The sequence below is a fragment of the Salvelinus fontinalis genome, chromosome 24 (assembly GCF_029448725.1).
Source record: "Salvelinus fontinalis isolate EN_2023a chromosome 24, ASM2944872v1, whole genome shotgun sequence".
NCBI lineage: Eukaryota > Metazoa > Chordata > Actinopteri > Salmoniformes > Salmonidae > Salvelinus > Salvelinus fontinalis.
Genome location: NC_074688.1, coordinates 35706580 through 35730382, shown reverse-complemented (window position 1 = coordinate 35730382; position 23803 = coordinate 35706580). Strand labels below are relative to the sequence as shown.

The following is a 23803-nucleotide window of genomic DNA, read 5'->3' as shown; positions in this document are numbered from 1 at the left end:
GGCTGAAGGGAGGGGGCTTAAAGAGCTTGTCAAATGACATGTTTATTATCATACCCAATAAAGAACTAGAAAAACACAGGCCCTCGTAAAATAAGCCCCATTAGAAGACCACTATTCACTTCGCTGTACGAACACACACGTGCTCTACCAAGACGTGTATAAACAGGGATGCAAACAGACAGATATTCACAATCATAGACACACAGGTGAGCAAACACACACAGATTAACCTGCATTAGCATATGTGACTCACCACCTGGATTCGGTCTTATGTAGCAAAATGTGAAATGGTGTTTCCTACATTGGATAAAAATAGAGACTCAGATCTACAAAATGGTATACATAGACTGCATTTGAGTAACAATTGGAAAGCAATTCTGCTTTGAAAATTGATCAACTTGTCAACTCACTTTTGAGAAAATGGCCTTTGAATGTTTTGGTATCTAGTCAAGAGCTGTTCTTTGTCTAAACCCATTCAGCATTGTTCACACTAGAGGTCGACCGATTAATCGGAATGGCCAATTAAATAGGGCCGATTTCAAGTTTTCATAACAATCAGAAATAGGTCTTTTTGGACACCGATTTTTGCATATTTTTTTTTTACAACTTTATTTAACTAGGCAAGTCAGTTAAGAACACATTCTTATTTTCAATGACGGCCTAGGAACAGTGGGTTAACTGCCTTGTTCAGGGGCAGAACGACAGATTTTTACCTTGTCAGCTCCGGGATTCTATCTTGCAACCTTACAGTTACCTAGTCCAACGCTCTAACCACCTGCCTCTCATTGTACTCCACGAAGAGCCTGCCTGTTACGCGAATGCAGCAAGAAGTCAAGGTAAGTTGCTAGCTAGCATTAAACGTATCTTATAAAAAACAACCAATCTTAACATAATCACTAGTTAACTACACATGGTTGATGATATTACTAGTTTATCTAGCGTGTTCTGCATTGCATATAATCGATGCAGTGGCATTCGCGAAAAAGGACTGTCGTTGCTCCAACGTGTACCTAACCATAAACATCAATGCCTTTCTTAAAATCAATACACAGAAGTATATATTTTTAAACCTGCATATTTAGCTAAAAGAAATCCAGGTTAGCAGGCAATATTAACCAGGTGAAATTGTGTCACTTCTCTTGCGTTCATTGCATGCAAAGTCAGGGTATATGCGATAATAATAAACGTTTTATTTTCGAAATGATAGTTTCCGGATTCAACAATATTAATGACCAAAGGCTCGTATTTCTGTGTGTTATTATGTTATAATTAAGTCTATGATTTGATATTTGATAGAGCACTCTGACTGAGCAGTGGTAGGCAGCAGCAGGATCGTAAGCATTCATTCAAACAGCACTTTCGTGCGTTTTGCCAGCAGCTCTTCACTGTGCTTCAAGCATTGCGCTGTTTATGACTTCAAGCCTATCAACTCCCGAGATTAGGCTGGTGTAACCGATGTGAAATGGCTAGCTAGTTAGCGGGGTGCGCACTAATAGGCTGTTGTCGAGAGAGAGAGAGAGGGGGGGGGGGGGGGGTTGGCTTGCAGGCACAAGTCTCTCCACTGATTTACGAGACTCTCATTTCCCACTCTTGCCACGTGCCCACACATATCACACACACTGAGGAAAATAGTATCCTGCAGCAGAATAGGGTATCGCTCTCTCTCTCTCTGTCTCTCTCTATCTCTCTCTTTATATCTCTCCTATCTCTCTCTCTGTCTCTCTCTCGTTATCTCTCTCTCTCTCTGTATCTCTCTCTCTCTTTATATCTCTCCTATTTCAATCTCTCCTAGACAATACACAAAAGTGAAACAAACAATACAAATGAACAGTAAACATTACACATACAGAAGTTTCAAAACAATAAAGACATTACAAATGTCATATTATATATATACAGTGTTGTAACAATGTACAAATGGTTAAAGTACACAAGTTAAAATAAATACGGGTTGTATTTACAAAGGTGTTTGTTCTTCACTGGTTGCCCTTTTCTTGTGACAACAGGTCACAAATCTTGCTGCTGTGATGGCACACTGTGGAATTTCACCAAGTAGATATGGGAGTTTATCAAAATTGGATTTTCTCTCGTTATCTCTCTCTCTCTCTATGTCTCTCTCTCTTTATCTCTCGCTCTGTCTCACTCTCTCTCTGTCTCTCTCTCTCTCTCTTATATCTCTCCTATCTCTCTCTTTGTCTCTCTCTTTATCTCTCTCTCTGTCTCTCTCTCTCGCTCTGTCTCTCTCTCTCGCTCTGTCTCTCTCTCTCTCTGTCTCTCTTATCTCTCTCCTATCTCTCTCTCGGTCTCTCAATTCAATTCAATTCAATTCAAGGGGCTTTATTGGCATGGGAAACATATGTTAACATTGCCAAAGCAAGTGAGGTAGATAATATACAAAAGTGAAGTAAACAATAAAAATCAACACTAAACATTACACATACAGAAGTTTCAAAACAATAAAGACATTACAAATGTCATATTATATATATATATATATATAATATGACATTTGTAATGTCTTTATTGTTTTGAAACTTCTGTATGTGTAATGTTTGGTGTTGATTTTTATTGTATTTATTGTATATATATATATATATATCTACAGTGTTGTAACAATGTACAAATGGCTAAGGTACACAATGGAAAATAAATAAGCATAAATATGGGTTGTATATACAATGGTGTTTGTTCTTCACTGGTTGCCCTTTGCTTGTGGCAACAGGTCACAAATATTGCTGCTGTGATGGCACACTGTGGAATTTCACCCAGTAGATATGGGAGTTGATCAAAATTAGATTTGTTTTCAAATTCTTTGTGGATCTGTGTAATCTGAGGGAAATATGTCTCTCTAATATGGTCATACATTGGGCAGGAGGTTAGGAAGTGCAGCTCAGTTTCCACCTCATTTTGTTGGCAGTGTGCACATAGCCTGTCTTCTCTTGAGAGCCATGTCTGCCTACGGTGACCTTTCTCAATAGCAAGGCTATGCTCACTGAGTCTGTACATAGTCAAAGCTTTCCTTAAGTTTGGGTCAGTCACAGTGGTCAGGTATTCTGCCACTGTGTACTCTCTGTTTAGGGCCAAATAGCATTCTAGTTTGCTCTGTTTTTTTGTTAAATCTTTCCAATGTGTCAAGTAATTCACTTTTTGTTTTCTCATCATTTGGTTGGGTCTAATTGTGCTGTTGTCTTGGGGCTCTGTGGGGTGTGTTTGTGTTTGTGAACAGAGCTCCAGGACCAGCTTGCTTAGGGGACTCTTCTCCAGGTTAATTTCTCTGTAGGTGATGGCTTTGTTATGGAAGGTTTGGGAATCGCTTCCTTTTAAGTGGTTGTAGAATTTAACGGCTCTTTTCTGGATTTTAATAATTAGTGGGTATCGGCCTAATTCTGCTCTGCATGCATTATTTGGTGTTCTACGTTGTACACGGAGGATATTTTTGCAGAATTCTGCATGCAGAGTCTCAATTTGGTGTTTGTCCCATTTTGTGAAGTATTGGTTGGTGAGCGGACCCCAGACCTTACCACCATAAAGGGCAATGGGCTCTATGACTGATTCAAGTATTTTTAGCCAGATCCTAATTGGTATGTTGAAATGTATGTTCCTTTATCTCTCTCTCTCTCTCTCTCTCTCTCTTTATCTCTCTCTCTCTGTCTCTTTATCTCTCTCTATGTCTCTCTCTCTCTCTGTTTCTCTCTCGCTCTCTCTCTGTCTCTATCTCTTTATCTGTCTCTCTCTCTCTCTGTCTGTCTCTCTCTCTCTCTGTCTCTCTGTCTGTTATCTCCACCCTTCCCTCTCTCTTTATTGTTTCTCTCTTTTTTGTTCCGGGTCTGTCTTTCTTCACCTAGCCTATATCCCCTTCTTCTCTCTCACAGTAAACAGAGACAAGTGTCCTCTAACACACCTCTCCTCATCTCTTCCTCACTGACAATTTCTCCCATCATCTCCACTCTCTGTCTCCCAGCATCTCATCTCCCTGTCTCCCAGCATCTCATCTCCCTGTCTCCCAGCATCTCCTCTCCCTGTCTCCCAGCATCTCCTCTCCCTGTCTCCCATCATCTCCTATCCCTGTCTCCCAGCAACTGCTCTCCCTGTCTCCCAGCATCTCCTCTCCCTGTCTCCCAGCATCTCCTCTCCCTGTCTCCCATCATCTCCTATCCCTGTCTCCCAGCAACTGCTCTCCCTATCTCCCAGCAACTGCTCTCCCTGTCTTGCTGTCTCCCGGCATCTCCTCTCCCTGTCGACTTGTCTCCCAGCATCTCCTCTCTCTGTCTCCCAGCATCTCCTCTCCCTATCTCCCAGCATCTCTTCTCCCTGTCTCCCATCATCTCCTATCCCTGTCTCCCAGCATCTCCTCTCCCTGTCTCCCAGCATCACCTCTCCCTGTCTCCCAGCATCTCCTCTCCCTGTCTCCCAGCATCTCATATCCCTGTCTCCCAGCATCTCCTCTCCCTGTCTCCCAGCATCTCCTCTCCCTGTCTCCCAGCATCTCATCTCCCTGTCTCCCATCATATCCTATCCCTGGCTCCCAGCATCTCCTCTCCCTGTCTCCCAGCATCTCCTCTCCATGTCTCCCAGCATCTCCTCTCCCTGTCTCCCAGCATCTCCTCTCCCTATCTCCCAGCATCTCCTATCCCTGTCTCCCAGCATCTCCTCTCCCTGTCACCCATCATCTCATATCCCTGTCTCCCACCATCTCATATCCCTGTCTCCCATCATCTCCTCTCCCTGTCTCCCAGCATCTCCTCTCCCTATCTCCCAGCATCTCCTATCCCAGCATCTCATATCCCTGTCTCCCATCATCTCCTCTCCCAATCTCCCAGCATCCCCTCTCTCTGTCTCCCAGCATCCCCTCTCTCTGTCTCCCAGCATCTCCTCTCCCTGTCGACCTGTCTCCCAGCATCTCCTCTCCCTATCTCCCAGCATCTCCTCTCTCTGTCTCCCAGCATCCCCTCTCTCTGTCTCCCAGCATCTCCTCTCCCTGTCGACCTGTCTCCCAGCATCTCCTCTCCCTATCTCCCAGCATCTCCTCTCTCTGTCTCCCAGCATCTCCTCTCCCTGTCGACCTGTCTCCCAGCATCTCCTCTCCGTGTATGTCTGTCTCACTGTTTACCAGCATCTCCTCTCCATCTCACAGCATCTTCTCTCCCTGTCTCCCTGTCTCCCAGCATCTCCTCTCCCTGTCTTTCTGTCTCTCCAATTTAACTCTCATTATTAGTGACAATGTTAAATGCCAAAGCAATTAACAAGTATTAATATAATCAAGGTAATCACATCATATTTCAGCTGAAAACTACATCATGAAGATGAAATAATTATGCTCTACTTTCCAGGAACTATCCCTCCCTCCCTCCCTCGTGTCAGCTGCCATCCCTCTCGACTACCCAGCCCTCTTACTCCTTCTCATTCACAACTCCTCATGTGCTGCTATTCAACTGCTCCTCCTCCTCCGTCTACTACTCTTCCTCTCTCCCTCACTCTTTCTCTCATTCGCCTTCTCCTCGTATCCCCTCCCTCTCTCCCTCGCTCTTTCTCTCATTTGCCTTCTCCTCATATCCCCTCCTTCCCTCCCTCTCTCCCTCGCTCTTTCTCTCTTTCGCCTTCTCCTCGTATTCCCTCCCTCCCTCTCTCCCTCGCTCTTTCTCTCATTCGCCTTCTCCTCATATCCCCTCCCTCTCTCCCTCACGCTTTCTCTCATTCGCCTTCTCCTCGTATCCCTCCCTCTCTCCCTCACTCTTTCCCTCATTCGCCTTCTCCTCGTATCCCCTCCCTCTCTCCCTCGCTCTTTCTCTCATTCGCCTTCTCCTCATATCCCCTCCCTCCCTCTCTCCCTCGCCCTTTCGCTCTTTCGCCTTCTCCTCGTATTCCCTCCCTCCCTCGCTCTTTCTCTCATTTGCCTTCTCCTCGTATCCCCTCCCTCTCTCCCTCGCTCTTTCTCTCTTTCGCCTTCTCCTCGTATCCCTCTCTCTCTCCCTCGCTCTTTCTCTCTTTCGCCTTCTCCTCGTATCCCCTCCCTCTCCCTCGCTCTTTCTCTCATTCGCCTTCTCCTCGTATTCCCTCCCTCTCCCTCGCTCTTTCTCTCTTTCGCCTTCTCCTCGTATTCCCTCCCTCCCTCTCTCCCTCGCTCTTTCTCTCATTCGCCTTCTCCTCGTATTCCCTCCCTCTCCCTCGCTCTTTCTCTCTTTCGCCTTCTCCTCGTATCCCTCTCTCTCTCCCTCGCTCTTTCTCTCTTTCGCCTTCTCCTCGTATCCCCTCCCTCTCCCTCGCTCTTTCTCTCATTCGCCTTCTCCTCGTATCCCCTCTCTCTCTCTCCCTCGCTCTTTCTCTCATTCGCCTTCTCCTCGTATCCCCTCTATCTCTCTCCCTCGCTCTTTCTCTCATTCGCCTTCTCCTTGTATTCCCTCTCTCTCTCCCTCGCTCTTTCTCTCTTTCGCCTTCTCCTCGTATCCCCTCCCTCTCCCTCGCTCTTTCTCTCATTCGCCTTCTCCTCGTATCCCCTCCCTCTCTCTCTTGCCCATCTCTGTGCCAGGCTGTAAATCTAATCTGGATGATTGCTGATCGGTGCTCAGCTGGTGAGGCCTTTGCTGCCATTTAGGCCCTTACGTTAATTGCCCATCGCCGTGGAGACTGGCGAGGAAGAGAAAGGAGGGGCTGGTGGGGATTGCGTTAATGGAATTAGACAGGAATCTTCTCGGAAAAACCTGTTCCATGATCCTTATTATCCCCAGGCACGGCCACAGCTTAGTGTCATCACCTCGTCTGTTAGCCCAAATTAACCTCCTGGCCGAGATCATTCCTCAGAATAAGGACTGGGAAAATGCCAGAATCCCTATAGCCGTTCCAAGGTGGCATACAGGTGTTTTCAATGCATAACAATGTGCTTAACAATGCTAGTATGAAACAAATAGGCATAATATGCTAGCATATAACAATGGTAACACTGGATTTTATGCATGATGAAGTGTGTATGTTGTAAATACACAGCTGGATTCTGATTTTCTGACTAAGACAAGCGAACGGTTCCCATGGGCTGGGATTGGAGAGAGGGGGATGGATAAGGATGTGGGCATTTCTGGATGGAAAGCAGGGTGAGTGTGTGTGTGAGCGGATCTAATCCTAATGTTGGTTTGTCAGGCCCTTTCTGGTTCTGGAAGAAGAACCCCTGCCATTTCGTCTCTTTAGCTGTCAATCCTCTCAGAGGGTGGTGGCGGCATCCCGCTTCATATTTCTGTCATAAAACTGAATAGAGACTGGCTCATTTCATATGGAGGATATGCAGGGGGGGCTTTCTATTTCCCACCAGAGAGAGACAGAGAGAGAGAGAGAGACAGAGAGACAGAGAGACAGACAGAGAGACAGACAGAGAGAGAGAGAGAGAGAGAGAGAGAGAGAGAGAGAGAGAGAGAGAGAGAGAGAGAGAGAGAGAGAGAGAGAGAGAGATCAAATCTATTAAATCAAAGAAGGCTTGTGGTCTAGACAACATCAGAAATGAAATGCTGAAAGACGGCACACCTGAATTGCAAAATGCTGTGCTTAAATTGTTCAACATGGTTTTAACTTCTGGCTGCTTCCCTGATGTCTGGAACCAGGGGCTCATCTCCCCTATCCACAAAAGTGGAGACAAATCAGACCCCAATAATTACAGGGGAATTTGTGTAAACAGTAACTTGGGAAAGGTTTTATGTAGCATTTTGAATTCAAGAATTCAAACCTTTCTTCAAGAAAAAATGTAATAACTAAATGTCAAATTGGCTTTCTCCCTAACCATCGCACTACTGACCATATATACACCTTACACACACTAATTAATAAACACGTCCACCAAAAAAAAGAGAGCAAAATCTTTGCTTGCTTTATTGACTTTAAAAAAGCATTTGATTCTATTTGGCACGAAGGGCTATTCTACAAAATTCTCAAAAGTGGGCTTGGTGGTAAGGTGTATGACTTAATAAAATGTATATACACAGAAAACAAGTGTGCAATAAAAATCAAAAACCAAAGAACAGAATTCTTTTCACAATGTCGAGGTGTGAGACAAGGCTGTAGTTTGAGTCCAAATCTTTTCAACATTTATATCAATGAATTAGCAGACATGTTGGACAATTCTCCAGCCCCAGGACTCACACTATTTGACACAGAGGTGAAATACCTGCTATATGCTGATGACTTGGTACTTCTATCACCAACCAAAGAAGGTCTTCAACAGAACATTAATATTCTAGAGCAATATTGCCATAATTGGGCCCTGGCAGTAAATTTCCCAAAAACTAAAATCATGATTTTCCAAAAACAAAACAGATGTCAGAAACACAAATATAAATTCACCCTGAACAACACCATCATTGAACACACAAAAAATTACACCTACCTTGGTCTGACCATATGTGCATCGGGAAACTTTAATAGGGCAGTGAATGCACTCAAAGAAAAAGCCCGCAGAGCATTGTATGCAATAAAGATTATTCAAAATCAACATCCCAATTAGATTTTGGACCAAAATATTTGACAGTGTAATCCTACCAATAGCTCTTTACGGAAGTGAGGTTTGGGGGCGACTCAATAAACTGGACTTTAAAATGTGGGACAAACATCCAATTGAAGCCCTACATGCAGAATTCTGTCGGAAAATCCTACAAGTCCAGAGAAATACACCAACTAATGCCTGTAGGGCAGAATTGGGCCGCTTTCCAGTAATAATGAAAATTCAAGTCCAAATTCGAGTATGCAATTTAAAGCACTTCAAACCCAAGAGCTGAGCCCAGAAACAAGCCCTCTCAGTCAGCTGGTGTTGGACCTCACCAACCAAGCTGACAACAGCACTGCTTCAAAAGAAAGAATTCCAATAAACAAAATCATGAACCAATCAAAGGACTTATATATACAACATTGGAAAAACGAAACAAAATCCCAAAGCCGACTAAATTGCTATCTGACCCTAAAGAGAGAATATGAATTGGCTGAATATCTCTACTTTGTCAGAGATACGAAGCAGAGACAGATCCTTACCAAGTACAGGCTGAGTGACCACCGATTGGCAATAGAAACCGGCAGACATAAAAAGACATGGCTACCCAAAGAGGAGCGTGTATGTGGTCACTGCCTGACAGGGGAGGTAGAAACAGAGATGCACTTTCTCCTTTACTGTGATACATATTCCTCAGCAAGAGATTCATTATTCACAGAAATGATTACATTTATTCAAAATTTTAACTTATTAAACCCAGAGGAAAAACTAAAAATACTCATGGGCGAAGGAGCAATGGCTCCTCTTGCAGCCAAATATGTATTTGCCTGCCATAGCCTGAGGGACACTGAATAATAACCTCTGCATAGTAAGCAGTAACTTACTTATTATGACTGTTATTGTTATTACTGTTATTGTTATTACTATTATTATTGTTATTGTTGTTTATCAGAGAGAGAGAGAGAGAGAGAGAGAGAGAGAGAGAGAGAGAGAGAGAGATGGGGCGATAGAGAGAGAGAGAGAACGAGAGAGAAAGAGAGAGAGAGAAGGAGAGAGACAGAGAGAGAGATGGGAGATAGAGAGAAGAAACTTTTAGAAGCCAACAGACAATATGAGGGGGACAGTTGAGGACGAGAGAGAGTAGCCACAGTGAGGATGGACCTGTGGCAACAGGATCAAATAGAACAACAACCAACCGTGGTGACACAAAACTACTCAGACCCGGTAGGGATGGTAAAGAGAGGGAGGAAGAGGGAGAGAGATAGAGATAGAGACAGAGAAGGGGGGGGGGGTGATGGGAAAAGTACAAGTGCAGTAGGACATGTGATGCCATTGCTGTGTGAGAGTGACAGGGAGTGAGATTTCAGAATTGAGATGAGAAAGACAAAGACAGATAGTGTGTGTGAGAGAAAGACACGGGAATGAGACAGAGAGGGAGGGAGACAGAGAGGGAGGGAGTAGAGAGGAAGGGAGGGAAAAGAGAGGGAATAGAGAGGGAGGGAGTAGAGAGGGAGGGAGTAGAGAGGGAGGGAGTAGAGAGGGAGGGAGTAGAGAAGAAGGGAGTAGAGAGGGAGTAGGGGGAGTATAGAGGGAGTAGAGAGGGAGGGAATATAGGGAGGGAGTAGAGAGGAAGGGAGTAGAGAGGGATGGAATATAGGGAGGGGGTAGAGAGGAAGGGAGTAGAGAGGGAGGGAGTAGAGAGGGAGGGAATATAGGGAGGGAGTAGAGAGGAAGGGGGTAGAGGGAGGGAGTAGATAGGGAGGAAATATAGGGAGGGGGTAGAGAGGGAGAGAAAATAGGGAGGGAGTAGAGAGGGAGGGAGTAGAGAGGGAGGGAATATAGGGAGGGAGTAGAGAGGGAGGGAATATAGGCAGGGAGTAGAGAGGGAGGGGGTAGAGAGGGAGTAGAGAGTGAGGGAGTAGAGAGGGAGGGGGTAGAGAGGGAGGGAATATAGGGAGGGAGTAGAGAGGGAGGGTGTAGAGAGGGAGGGAGTAAAGAGGGAGGGAATATAAGGAGGGAGTAGAGAGGAAGGGAATATAGGGAGGGAGTAGAGAGGGAGGGAGTAGAGAGGGAGGGAGGGAGTAGAGAGGGAGGGAGTAGAGAGGAAGGGAATAGAGAGGGAGGGAGTAGAGAGGGAGGGAGTAGAGAGGGAGGGAGTAGAGAGGGAGGGAGTAGAGAGGGAGGGAGTAGAGAGAAAGGGAGTAGAGAGGGAGGGAGTAGAGAGGTAGGGAATAGAGAGGGAGGGAGTAGAGGGAGGGAGTAGAGAGGGAGGGAGTAGAGAGAGGGAGTAGAGAGGGAGGGAATAGAGAGGGAGGGAGTAGAGAGGGAGGGAATATAGGGAGGGAGTAGAGAGGGAGGGAATAGAGGGAGGGAGTAGAGAGGGAGGGAATATAGGGAGGGAGTAGAGGGAGGGAGTAGAGGGAGGGAGTAGAGAGGGAGGGAATATAGGGAGGGAGTAGAGGGAGGGAGTAGAGAGGGAGGGAATAGAGAGGGAGGGAGTAGAGAGGGAGGGAATATAGGGAGGGAGTAGAGAGGAAGGGAGTAGAGAGGAAGGGAATATAGGGAGGGAGTAGAGAGGGAGGGAGTAGAGAGGGAGGGAATATAGGGAGGGGTAGAGAGGGAGGGAATAGAGGGAGGGAGTAGAGAGGGAGGGAATATAGGGAGGGAGTAGAGGGAGGGAGTAGAGAGGGAGGGAATAGAGAGGGAGGGAGTAGAGAGGGAGGGAATATAGGGAGGGAGTAGAGAGGGAGGGAATAGAGGGAGGGAGTAGAGAGGGAGGGAATATAGGGAGGGAGTAGAGGGAGGGAGTAGAGAGGGAGGGAATAGAGAGGGAGGGAGTAGAGAGGGAGGGAATATAGGGAGGGAGTAGAGAGGAAGGGAGTAGAGAGGAAGGGAATATAGGGAGGGAGTAGAGAGGGAGGGAGTAGAGAGGGAGGGAGTAGAGAGGGAGGGAATATAGGGAGGGGTAGAGAGGGAGGGAGTAGAGAGGGAGGGAGTAGAGAGGAAGGGAGTAGAGAGGGAGGGAATATAGGGAGGGGTAGAGAGGGAGGGAGTAGAGAGCGAAGGAGTAGAGGGAGGGAGTAGAGGGAGGGAGGGAGTAGAGGGAGGGAGGGAGTAGAGAGGGAGGGAATATAGGGAGGGAATATAGGGAGGTAATAGTGAGGGAGGGAGTAGAGAGGGAGGGAATAGAGAGGGAGGGAAGAGAGGGAGGGAAGAGAGGGAGGGAAGAGAGGGAGGGAAGAGAGGGAGGGAATAGATAGAGAGGGAATATAGGGAGGGAGTAGAGGGAGGGAGTAGAGAGGGTGGGAATAGAGAGAAGGGAGTAGAGGGAGGGAGTAGAGAGGGAGGGAATACAGGGAGGGAGTAGAGAGGGAGGAAATATAGGGAGGGAATATAGGGAGGGAGTAGAGGGAGGGAGTAGAGAGGAGGGAATAGAGAGGGAGGGAGTAGAGGGAGGGAGGGAGTAAAGAGGGAGGAAATATAGGGAGGGAGTAGAGGGAGGGAGTAGAGAGAGGGAGTAGAGAGGGAGGGAATATAGGGAGGGAGTAGAGACGGAGGGAATACAGGGAGGGAGTAGAGAGGGAGGGAATTGAGAGGGAGGGAATAGAGAGGGAGGGAATAGAGAGGGAGGGAGTAGAGGGAGGGAGGGAGTAGAGGGAGGGAGGGAATATAGGGAGGGAGTAGAGAGGGAGGGAATTGAGAGGGAGGGAATAGAGGGAGGGAGTAGAGAGGGAGGGAATTGAGAGGGAGGGAATAGAGGGAGGGAATAGAGGGAGGGAATAGAGAGGGAGGGAGTAGAGAGGGAGTGAATATAGGGAGGGAGTAGAGGGAGGGAGGGAATACAGGGAGGGAGTAGAGAGGGAGGGAATTGAGAGGGAGGGAGTAGAGAGGGAGGGAGTAGAGAGGGAGGGAATTGAGAGGGAGGGAATAGAGAGGGAGGGAATTGAGAGGGAGGGAATAGAGAGGGAGGGAATAGAGAGGGAGGGAATAGAGAGGGAGGGAATAGAGAGGGAGGGAATAGAGAGGGAGGGAGTAGAGGGAGGGAGGGAGTAGAGGGGGAGGGAATAGAGGGAGGGAGTAGAGAGGGAGGGAGTAGAGAGGGAGGGAATAGAGAGGGAGGGAGAGAAGGAGGGACACTCTCGTCCAGCTCATTTTCCCTGGCAGCCAGGGAATAGAGAGGGGGGGAGTCGAGAGGGAGGGAATAGAGGAGAGAGAAGAAAGAGAATTAGAGAGATTGAGGTAAACCAATGGAGGACAGGGGGTCTAACCATACCTGGCTCTCAAGACAAGACAGGCTATGTGCAAACTGCCCACAAAATTAGGTGGAAACTGAGCTGCACTTCCTAACCTCCTGCCAAATGTATGACCATATTACAGACACATATTTCCCTCAGATTACACAGATCCACAAAGAATTATAAAACAAACCCAATTTTGATCAACTCCCATATCTACTGGGTGAAATTCCACAGTGTGCATCACAGCAGCATGATTTGTGACCTGTTGCCACAAGAAAAGGGCAACCAGTGAAGAACAAACACCATTGTAAATACAACCTATATTTAGGTTGTATTTATTTATATTTATACCTATATTTATTTATTTGCACATCATTTCAACACTGTAAATAGACATAGTATGACATTTGCAATGTCTTTATTATTTTGGAACTTCTGTGAGTGTAATGTTTACTGTTCATTTTTATTTCACTTTTGTTTATTATCTACTTCACTTGCTTTGGCAATGTGAGAAAGAGAGAGAGAGAGAAAGAGAGAGAGGGAGTGAGAGAGAGGGAGAGAGAGAGAGAGAGAGAGAGAGAGAGAGACAGAGACAGAGACAGAGACAGAGAGAGTAACACAGAGAGAGATAGAGAGAGATATAGAGAGAAACACAGAGAGAGAGAGACAGAGACAGAGAGAAAAACAGAGAGAGAGATAAAGTAACAATACAAAGTGTGAGAGAAAGATGGACAAAAGGAGAGAAAGACAGAGAAAATGAGAAACAGAGACAGAAAGAGAGAGACAGAGAGAATGAGATTAGGAGACTGAGGGAGAGACAAGGGTACCAGTGTGTGTCTAACCCAGCAGTGTAATGACCCTACCGTCTGTGGGCTGCTGTGTGTTGAGACTACAACACACATGGAGATTCACTAATAGACCAGAGGATAATGAGCTCAACAGAGCCTGGTATAATACTCACTGTTACTCACCGTTACCTGAGACAGAACACGGCCCTCTGAGAGCGTGTGTGTGTGTGTGTGTGTGTGTGTGTGTGTGTGTGTGTGTGTGTGTGTGTGTGTGTGTGTGTGTGTGTGTGCGCGCGCGCGTGTGTGTGTGTGTGTGTGTGTGTGTGTGTGTGTGTGTGTGTGTGCGTGTCTGTCTGTGTGCAAGCTACATTGAACATAAGTGTGTGTGTAATGTCTACAGTCTCAAGGCCTGTGACGTTGTCAGGACATTGAATGCCTGACAGAGGAGTTCAGCAGGCATAATTAAAGCTGGACTCTGTCAGAGCAGACTGAGAGAGGACAGAAATGCACAGCCCTGGAGACCTTGGCAACAGAAAAAGTTTCACAGCAGAAAGCTGAGGGCAGAAAGTTGTTAACCTGAGGAAAGTGAGATGGAACAGGGAAGACTGCAGGAGCGAGGGATGGACGGAGGGAGAGAGAGAGGGAGAGAGATAAAGAGAGAGAGAGAGCAGGACAGAGTTTAGAAGAGGGATACACCAGCAGAAGAAACCTGCATCATTGTCCTTTACTGTGTAGTCTAGTCTCTGCCTCTGTATGAGAAACCGATCTGACTCCATCACTCCATAGCCACTCTACAGGGTCCTATCAAGGACACTGCCAACAAGGGCACAAACCTTACACAAATAAACAAACCAACAAGCAAACACTCAATCCAATCCAACCGTTTAAGTCTCCATTCAAAGAGCCACAGCTTCATCTGATAAACTCTCCAGTCTGAACGATTTACTCAGAGTACTTCTGAAGGTCACTAGCTCTTCAGACAAGAATTCTAAGAGACAGCAGACTTGTTAAGAATATACTCCCAATTTGCAGCTCTGAAATGTAATCTTAACTGAAGATTTTGAAGTTTACAAATGAAAGACTGACAACATAAACTAAAGCATGTGTCACTTTGCTCAACCATAATCATTAGGGGTATGCTTATATTTGTCCTGTTGCACACAAAGGTGTAATGTAAATGTACTTATTGCATATCCTAACTCCCCCTTGAGAATGACAACACCATCGACCAGCATCCCTGGAGCAATTAAGAGCATTGCTCAAAGGTACCGCAACAGATGTTTCACCTTGTCGACTTCGGTAATCAAAACAGAGACCTTTCGGTTACTGGCCCAACGCTCTACCCACAAGGCTACCAGCGGCTCCATTTACTAAGTCAAATTAAGGATAGCTATTGACAGTAGCAAGCAGCGAAGGCACATTTAGGTTAGTTTATTATTTAATTGTTGCATTTTCTAGTCAATACGCTACACGAAATTTCTAAGTGTATAATTGTTTTATTTTCCTACACAACGTAATGGTAAGAAGCTAAGTGATTAAAAAGAAACATCCTGTGAATTAAGAGGGAAGAGATAGATTGGGTGGATGAGAAGATAAGATATAGAGTGGAGGAAAGGAGGAGTGATAGGAATCAGCCAAGGCTGCTTTATGAAGGGTAAAAACAAACCCTTTTCTCTCAGAGAGATAAACAGATACGTAAATTCCCTTACAAAATGTCTGCCTTCACTAAAGAGAACTTAGTCTGGGATAAGGAAGGGCTGATGGGAAAATATATTTTTAAACCAAATCAAATTTTATTGGTCGTGTACACATATTTTATTTGTAGCGAAATGCTTATGTTCCTAGCTCCAACAGTGCAGAAATACCTAACAATACACAAATATAGAGGTATTAGAATGAGCAATGTCAGTGTCCGAAATATAAATACATACTGAACAAAAATATAAACGCAACATGCAAAGATTTCATAGATTTTACTGAGTTACAGTTCGTTTTACGAAATAGGTCAATTGAAATAAATAAATTAGGCCCTAATCTATGGATTTCACATGACTGGGAATACAGATATGCATATGTTGGTCAGAGATACCTTAAAAAAAATGCAATATTGCTCGTTGTCTGTAGCATATGCCTGCCCATACCTTAAGGTCACCACCACCATAGGGCAAACCACTTGCCCACACGACACCATATACGTGGTCTGTGGTTGTGAGGACGGTTGGACGTACTGACAAATTCTCTGAAACAACGTTAGAGGCGGCTCATGTAGAGAAATGAACATTCAATTCTCAGACAACAGCTCTGGTGGACATTCCTGCAGTCAGCATGCCAATTGCACGCTCCCTCAAAACTTGACACATCTGTGGCATTGTGTTGTGTGACAAAATTGCACATTTTAGAGTTGCCTTTTATTGTCCCCAGCACAAGGTGCACCTGTGTAATGATCATGCAGTTTAATCAGCTTCTTCATATGCCACACCTGTCAGGTGGATGGATTATCTTGGCAAAGGAGAAATGGTCACTAACAGGGATGTAAACAAATTTATGCAGTACATTTGAGAGAAATTAGCTTTTTGTGCGTATGGAACATTTATGGCATCTTTTATTACAGCTCATTAAACATGGGACCAACATTATACATGTTGTGTTTATATTTTTCAGTGTATATACAGTGCGAGTCAAGTTTGGACACACCTGCTAATTCAAGGGTTTATTGTTACTATTTTATTGTTACTTTATTGTTACTATTTTCTACATTGTAGAATAATAGTGAAGACATCTGTCACACCCTGGCCTTAGTTATCTTTGTTTTCATTGTTATTTTAGTTAGGTCAGGGTGTGACATGGGGAATGTATGTGTTTTGGTTTGTCTAGGGGTTTGTACGTTTAATGGGTCAGTGTCTTGTCTAGGTGTTTGTATGTCTATGGCTGCCTAGATTGGTTCTCAATTAGAGGCAGCTGTGGTTTATTGTCTCTCATTGAGAGCCGTATTTAAGGCAGCCATAGGCATTTGGGTTTTGTGGGTAATTGTCTGTGTTGTACGTTTGTAGCTTGTGTGTGCACTTACGTTTATAGCTTCACGATCGTTTGTTGTTTTGTTTCGTTTTGTTATAGTGTTCGTTGCGTGTTTTTCCCTTCTCGAAATAAAGAGAATGTATTTTGCACACGCTGCGCCTTGGTCCTCTCTCTCACCCATAGACGATCATGACAGAATTACCCACCAGAATCGGACCAAGCGGCGTGTAAAGCAGCAACAGGAGCAAAACACACAGGATTTATGGCAAAGGGAGCAGGATCTGGGCTACACTACGTGGGAGGAGATCGACAGGTGGGCGATCGATCCAGGGCGAGTGCCGGAGCCCGCCTGGGATTCTCTGGCACAGTGCGAGGAGGGATACCAGCGAATGGAGGCAGCACGAAGACGTGGTAGGAAGCCTGTGAGTCAGCCCAAAAAAATTCTTGGGGGGGGGGGGGGGGGGCTTAAAGGGAGTGTGGCGAAGTCAGGTAGGAGACCTGCGCCTACTCCCTGTACTTACCGTGGAGAGCGAGAGTACGGGCAGACACCGTGTTACGCAGTAGAGCGCATGGTGTCTCCTGTACGCGTGCATAGCCCGGTTCGGTACATTCCAGCTCCACGTATCGGCCTGGCTAGATTGAGCATTGAGCCAGGTGCCATGAAGCCGGCTCAACGCGTCTGGTCTCCAGTGCGTCTCCTCGGGCCGGCTTACATGGCACCAGCCTTACGCATGGTGTCCCCGGTTCGCCTACATAGCCCGGTTCGGGTTATTCCACCTCCCCGCACTGGTCGGGCGACGGGGAGCATACAACCAGGTAAGGTTGGGCAGGCTCAGTGCTCAAGGAAGCCAGTACGCCTGCACGGTCCGGTATTTCCGGCGCCACCTCCCCGCCCCAGCCCAGTACCACCAGTGCCTACACCACGCACCAGGCTTCCAGTGTGTCTCCAGCCCTGTTCCTCCTCCACGCACTCGCCCTATGGAGCGTGTCTCCAGCCCGGTACCACCAGTTCCGGCACCACGCACCAAGCCTCCTGTGCTTCACCAGAGTCCTGTGCGTCCTGTTGCTGCTCCCCGTACTAGCCCTGAGATGCGTGTCCCCAGCCCGGTACCACCAGTGCCGGCACCACGCACTAGGCCAAATGTGCGTCTCCAGGGTCCAGTATGCCCTGTTCCTTCTCCCCGCACTAGCCTTCAGGTGCATGTCCCCAGCCCGGTACCACCAGTTCCGGCACCACGCACCAGGCCTACAGTGCGCCTCAGCCGGCCAGAGTCTGTCGTCTGCCCAGCGGCGCCTGAAATGCCCGTCTGCCCAGCCCCATCTGAGCCATCCGTCTGCCCAGCGCCATCTGAGCCATCTGTCTGCCCAGGTCCATCTGAGCCATCCGTCTGCCCAGCGCCATCTGAGCCATCCGTCTGCCCAGCGCCATCTGAGCCATCCGTCTGCCCAGCGCCATCTGAGCCATCCGTCTGCCCAGCGCCATCTGAGCCGTCCGTCTGTCCCGAGCCGTTAAAGCCGCCCGTCTGTCTCGAGCCGTCAGAGCCGTTCGTCAGTCAGGAGCCGCTAGAGCCGCCAGTCAGCCAGGATCTGCCAGAGCCTCCAACCAGCCAGGATCTGCCAGAGCCGCCAACCAGCCAGGATCTGCCAGAGCCGCCAGTCAGCCAGGATCTGCCAGAGCCGCCAGTCAGCCAGGATCTGCCAGAGCCGCCAGTCAGCCAGGATCTGCCAGAGCCGCCAGTCAGCCAGGATCTGCCAGAGCCGCCAGTCAGCCAGGATCTGCCAGAGTCGCCAGTCAACCAGGATCTGCCAGAGCCGCCAGTCAGCCAGGATCTGCCAGAGCCGCCAGACAGCCAGAATCTGCCAGAGCCGCCAGACAGCCATGAGCAGCCAGAGCCGCCACAGCCATGAGCAGCCAGATCCGCCAGACAGCCATGAGCAGCCAGATCCGTCAGACAGCCATGAGCAGCCAGATCCGTCAGCCAGCCATGAGCAGCCAGATCCGTCAGCCAGCCATGAGCAGCCAGATCCGTCAGCCAGCCATGAGCAGCCAGATCCGTCAGCCAGCCATGAGCAGCCAGATCCGTCAGCCAGCCATGAGCAGCCAGATCCGTCAGCCACAGTCCAGAGCTGCCGTCCCTCAGTCCGGAGCTGCCGTCCCTCAGTCCGGAGCTGCCGTCCCTCAGTCCGGAGCTGCAATCCCTTAGTCCGGAGCTGCCGTCCCTCAGTCCGGAGCTGCCGTCCCTCAGTCCGGAGCTGCCGTCCCTCAGTCCGGAGCTGCCGTCCCTCAGTCCGGAGCTACCCCTCAGTTCGGAGCTACCCCTACGTCCGGAGCTACACCTCAGTCCGGAGCTACCCATCCGTCAGGTGGCGCCCTCTGGGATGGTCTTCAGTCCGGGACTTTCTACAAGGGTCGCCGTTCCAGAGGCACCACCAAAGCGGGTAATGACAATGGTGGAGTGGGGGCCACGTCCCGCACCCGAGCCGCCGCATTAAGGCCCACCCCGGACCCTCCCCTTCAATGTCAGGTTGTGCGGTTGGAGTCCGCACCTTTGGGGGGGGGTACTGTCACACCCTGGCCTTAGTTATCTTTGTTTTCATTATTAATTTAGTTAGGTCAGGGTGTGACATGGGGAATGTATGTGTTTTGGTTTGTCTAGGGGTTTGTACGTTTAATGGGTCCGTGTCTTGTCTAGGTGTTTGTATGTCTATGGCTGCCTAGATTGGTTCTCAATTAGAGGCAGCAGTGGTTTATTGTCTCTGATTGAGAGCCATATTTAAGGCAGCCATAGGCATTTGGGTTTTGTGGGTAATTGTCTATGTTGTACGTTTGTAGCTTGTGTGTGCACTTACGTTTATAGCTTCACGATCGTTCGTTGTTTTGTTTCGTTTTGTTATAGTGTTCGTTGCGTGTTTTTCCCTTCTCAAAATAAAGAGAATGTATTTTGCACACGCTGCGCCTTGGTCCTCTCTCTCACCCATAGACGATCGTGACAACATCAAAACTATGAAATAAAACATGTGGAGTCACGTAGTCACCAAAATAGTGTTAAAAACATCTAAATATATTTTATCTTTCAGATTCTTCAAAGTAGCCACCCTTTGCCTGATGACAGCTTTGCACACTCACACCACATTATGAGTAGTATATTAATATAATTGGTATGTAGAGCAGTAATTATATAGGATGGGCCTTGACTAGAATACAGTACATACATATGAAGTGGGTAAAACAGTATGTAAACATTATTCAAGTCACCAGTGTTCAATGGCTACAGTGGCTTGCGAAAGTATTCACCCCCCTTGGCATTTTTCCTATTTTGTTGCCTTACAACCTGGAATTAAAATAGATTTGTGGGCGGTTTGTATCATTTGATTTACACAACATGCCTACCACTTTGAAGGTGCAACATATTTTTTTATTATGAAACAAAAATAAGAAATAGAAATAAAGAAAAAAAAAATTTAAACTTGAGTGTGCAAGGTAATTGGTTGCACCAGACCTTATTTAGGTGCTTCATAGCAAAAGGGGTGAATACATATGCACGCACCACTTTTCCGTTTTTTATTTTTTAATTTCACTTCACCAATTTGGAACAGTACCTTTGCTTTCTTTTGTACAGGAACAATGGTGGACATCATGAAGCAACTAGGGACAACAGACTGAGAGAGGCAGAGATTGTACAGGAACAATGGTGGACATCATAAAGCAACTAGGGACAACAGACTGAGATAGGCAGAGATTGAATACGTTCGTAAACACTCCAGCCAACTGGTCTGCAAATGTTCTGAGTACGCGGCTAGGGATGCCGTTTGGGCATAAATTAAGTTAATATGTTTAAATGACTTACTCACGTCGGCCATATAGAACAAGAGCTCACAGTCCTCGTGCCGAGTTGGCCGCACTGTCTTTTCCTGTGTCTTTTCCTTTTCCGCACTGTGTCTCTGTACTGACATATTGCCTATTTGATTGCCTTACGGAGGGCACAGCTGAACTGTTTGTACTCATTCATGTTCCCACTCAACTTGCCGTGGTTAAATGCGGTGGTTTGCGCTTTCAGTTTTGCACAAATGCTGCCATCTATCCACAGTTTCTGGTTTGGATAAGTTCTAATCGTCACAGTGGGATCATCATCCTCTATGCACTTCCTGATGAACTCAGTCACTGAATCAGCGTATAAGTCAATGTTATGCCAACCCGGAAGATATCTCAGTCTGTATGATCAAAACAATCTTGAAGCATAGATTCTGACTGGTCAGACCAACGTTGAACAGACCTTACCGCAGGAACGTCCTGTTTAAGTGTTTGCCTATATGAAGGGAGGAGCAGAATAGAGGTGTGATCTGATTTGCCAAAGGGAGTGCGGGGGGGGCTTGTAGCCATGCTGGAAGGGTGAGTAGCAATGGTCAAGAGTTCTCGATGAGTGAGTAGGGCAGGCAATGTGTTGATAAAACTTCCATAGTGTTTTCCTCAGATTTGCTTTATTGAAGTTCCCAGCTACAATAAATGTGGCCTCAGGATATGCGGTTTCCAGTTTGCACAAAGTCCAGTGTAGTTCGGCAGGTAGCCTTGTGGTTAAGAGCGAAAGGTTGCTTGTTCGAATCCCCGAGGTGGCAAGGTGGAAAAAATCTGCTGTTCCGCCCTTGAGCAAGGCAGTTAACCCCCAACAACAACTGCCCCCCGGGCACCGATGACATAGACGTTGATTAAGGCAGCCCCCCTCACCTCTCTGATTCAGAGGGGTTGGGTTAAATGCATAAGACACATTTCGGTTTAATGCATTCAGTTGTGCAACTGACTAGGTATCCCCTCTCCCCTTCCTTGCGAGCCTTGAGGGGGCTTGAAGGGGAATATACACGACGTGACGATGACTGAAGACAATTCTCTTGGGAGGTAATGTGGTCGGCATTTTATAGTGAGTTATTACAAATTGGGAGAACAAAAGGACTTGGAGTTCCTGTACTTTACCACAATCACACCATGAGTAGTTAATCATGGCGTTCCGTTGATTCTCGTCCAGTCCCTTGTGATTCCAATACATATTTCTGTTCTTATCAAAGATAAGTTCTCTCTTGTTGTTTTGGTCTTCTGATTGTCATTCGATGTAGACTTCTAGTTCTGTTTTGTTTAATGATTATGTTTTTGTTGTTTGCATCCAGCCAGAAACACAAACACCGACTGTCTGGCTGTCTGAAGAGAGGAACATTACTTAAACAATCTCTCTCTCTTTCACACACACACCCACACACACACCATGTCAGCAGATTGAGTGTGCCGCCAGCTGTAGAAATAGATAGATAAGGGCTTCTGGCACTCTTTCTTTTGTATTCTCTCTCTGTCTCTCTCTCTCTGTCTCTCTCTCTCTCTGTCTCTCTCTTTCTCTCTGTCTCTCTCTGTCTCTCTCTGTCTGTCTCTCTCTCTGTCTCTCTCTCTGTCTCTCTCTCTGTCTCTCTCTCTGTCTCTCTCTCCTCCACTCATCTTGTGACATGAAGAATGGCTTTCCATTAGAATAAAGCAATTAACGCACTAACGAGGCGTCAGAGGCAGTATGTGCTTGGGGCTCTGCCATCACTGTGTGTGTGTGTGTGTGTGTGTGTGTGTGTGTGTGTGTGTGTGTGTGTGTGTGTGTGTGTGTGTGTGTGTGTGTGTGTGTGTGTGTGAGTGATGAAGTGTGAAAGGGGAGAGAGTATAGTGTTAATGATGGATGACATTAACACATAGAAAAGTGTTGAAATACTTGCCACAGACAGAAGAGAGGCGTTAACACATTGTTTCTGGATATATTGACCACTGTTCAGCTAGGAGGTGAGAGACAGATGACTGTCTGTGTGTGTGTGTGTGTGTGTGTGTGTGTGTGTGTGTGTGTGTGTGTGTGTGTGTGTGTGTGTGTGTGTGTGTGTGTGTGTGTGTGTGTGTGTGTTTGTTTGTACCAGACACATCAGCATATAGTCTACAAACTAACATTGATGTACTGCAAAGTAATAATTCAGTAATGTAGTTCTCAGCATATAGGCCTAGGTCTATGTTACTACCAGCCTGGTCACTACAAATAGCCTTTGATTTTGGACGTTTGAGAAGGTCCTGAGGACGTGGATATGGCTTCCTCGATGCTCACAAAACAAAATAACGATGGCACAGCACTGGGCGTGAACTCATGAGTCTCAGAGCCAGAGCTCGCTGCTTGGACCACTGCACCTCGGCAGATCACAATGCTCTAGCAAGACGGGAGAGTACTTAATGATACTTCATGGAAACAGCGCAATGTTTTTAATTATTTTATTTTAAGCCGTCCCCAACCCATACCCCTAACCTTAACCCCTTGGAATGAATACCTAAAAATGTAACCCTGAAACTAAGTGGAATTAACCCTGTAACCATGCAGTGTTAACGTGTAAAAAATAGACGTTAATCCATAATGCGGCAAATTCCGAAGTGAAACCATGAGATCAGGTTGGTTATTACCTAGCCTTGCATAGGCCTATATAAAACAACTCACTCACTGAGTTCAACCAAACACTAACATTTCAACTTTTTTATTTTTTTATTTTTTTCTATCTCTACCACATAAAGAACATTTTCAAAGAAGATTAGCTACTTCCCACTGAATAACCTCCTGCCCAGTGTGCCCACAGTAACACTCTGAAATAGGAAGCCAAACTAAAGCATGTCATTATGGGAGATATCTCCATATCTGGTCCTCGTGACTTGCTAGAAGCTGATTGGCTGAGCTTCTGTACACTGGCAGCTGAGATCAGAGCTTTCTCCTTGTTGGCTTATTCTAGCTGACCTCTAACCCCTGTGGTGATGCATCATGTGACCATCTCAGAGCATGGCTTGTGCTGTGGGGATGGAGGGGTGGGAAGCAGGCAGGGCAAAATATGCACAAGAACAGGGTTCTCTTTTACACAAAGATACAAACACACACTGATGATCTCTAGAACGAAGCGGAAGCCTCCTGACACACAAACAACAACAATTTTCTCCCCATAGCCCAATTAAAACCAATGCTCCCAATCACATGCTTAAACACAGTGCTAAAAACATCCACATAACCACACGTTCACGTTTCTCTCGTTTTAAAAATGCAGGATTTGCTACTGTGTCTTCATCTGTTTTTAATGGAACTGTCAGTGGTGATACATTGGTGATAGCATGATAGCATTAGCCAAAGTGCTAACAGGCTAACCCTAAGATCCCAGGTATAATTCCTGTCCCTAGCCTAGACGTGTCGCTAACGCTAATCAGGTCTCTCCAAATGTTAAAAGCAACATAACCACAGGGGACGTGTGTGTGTGTGTGTGTG

At 46.7% G+C, this 23803-nt stretch overlaps 1 protein-coding gene across 5 annotated transcripts in view; it reads right to left on the bottom strand.

Annotated features, from left to right (window-relative positions):
- Positions 1-23803, bottom strand: part of LOC129822365 (protocadherin Fat 3-like) — a 381150-nt gene that overhangs the window by 217244 nt on the left and 140103 nt on the right. The window lies entirely within an intron of this gene.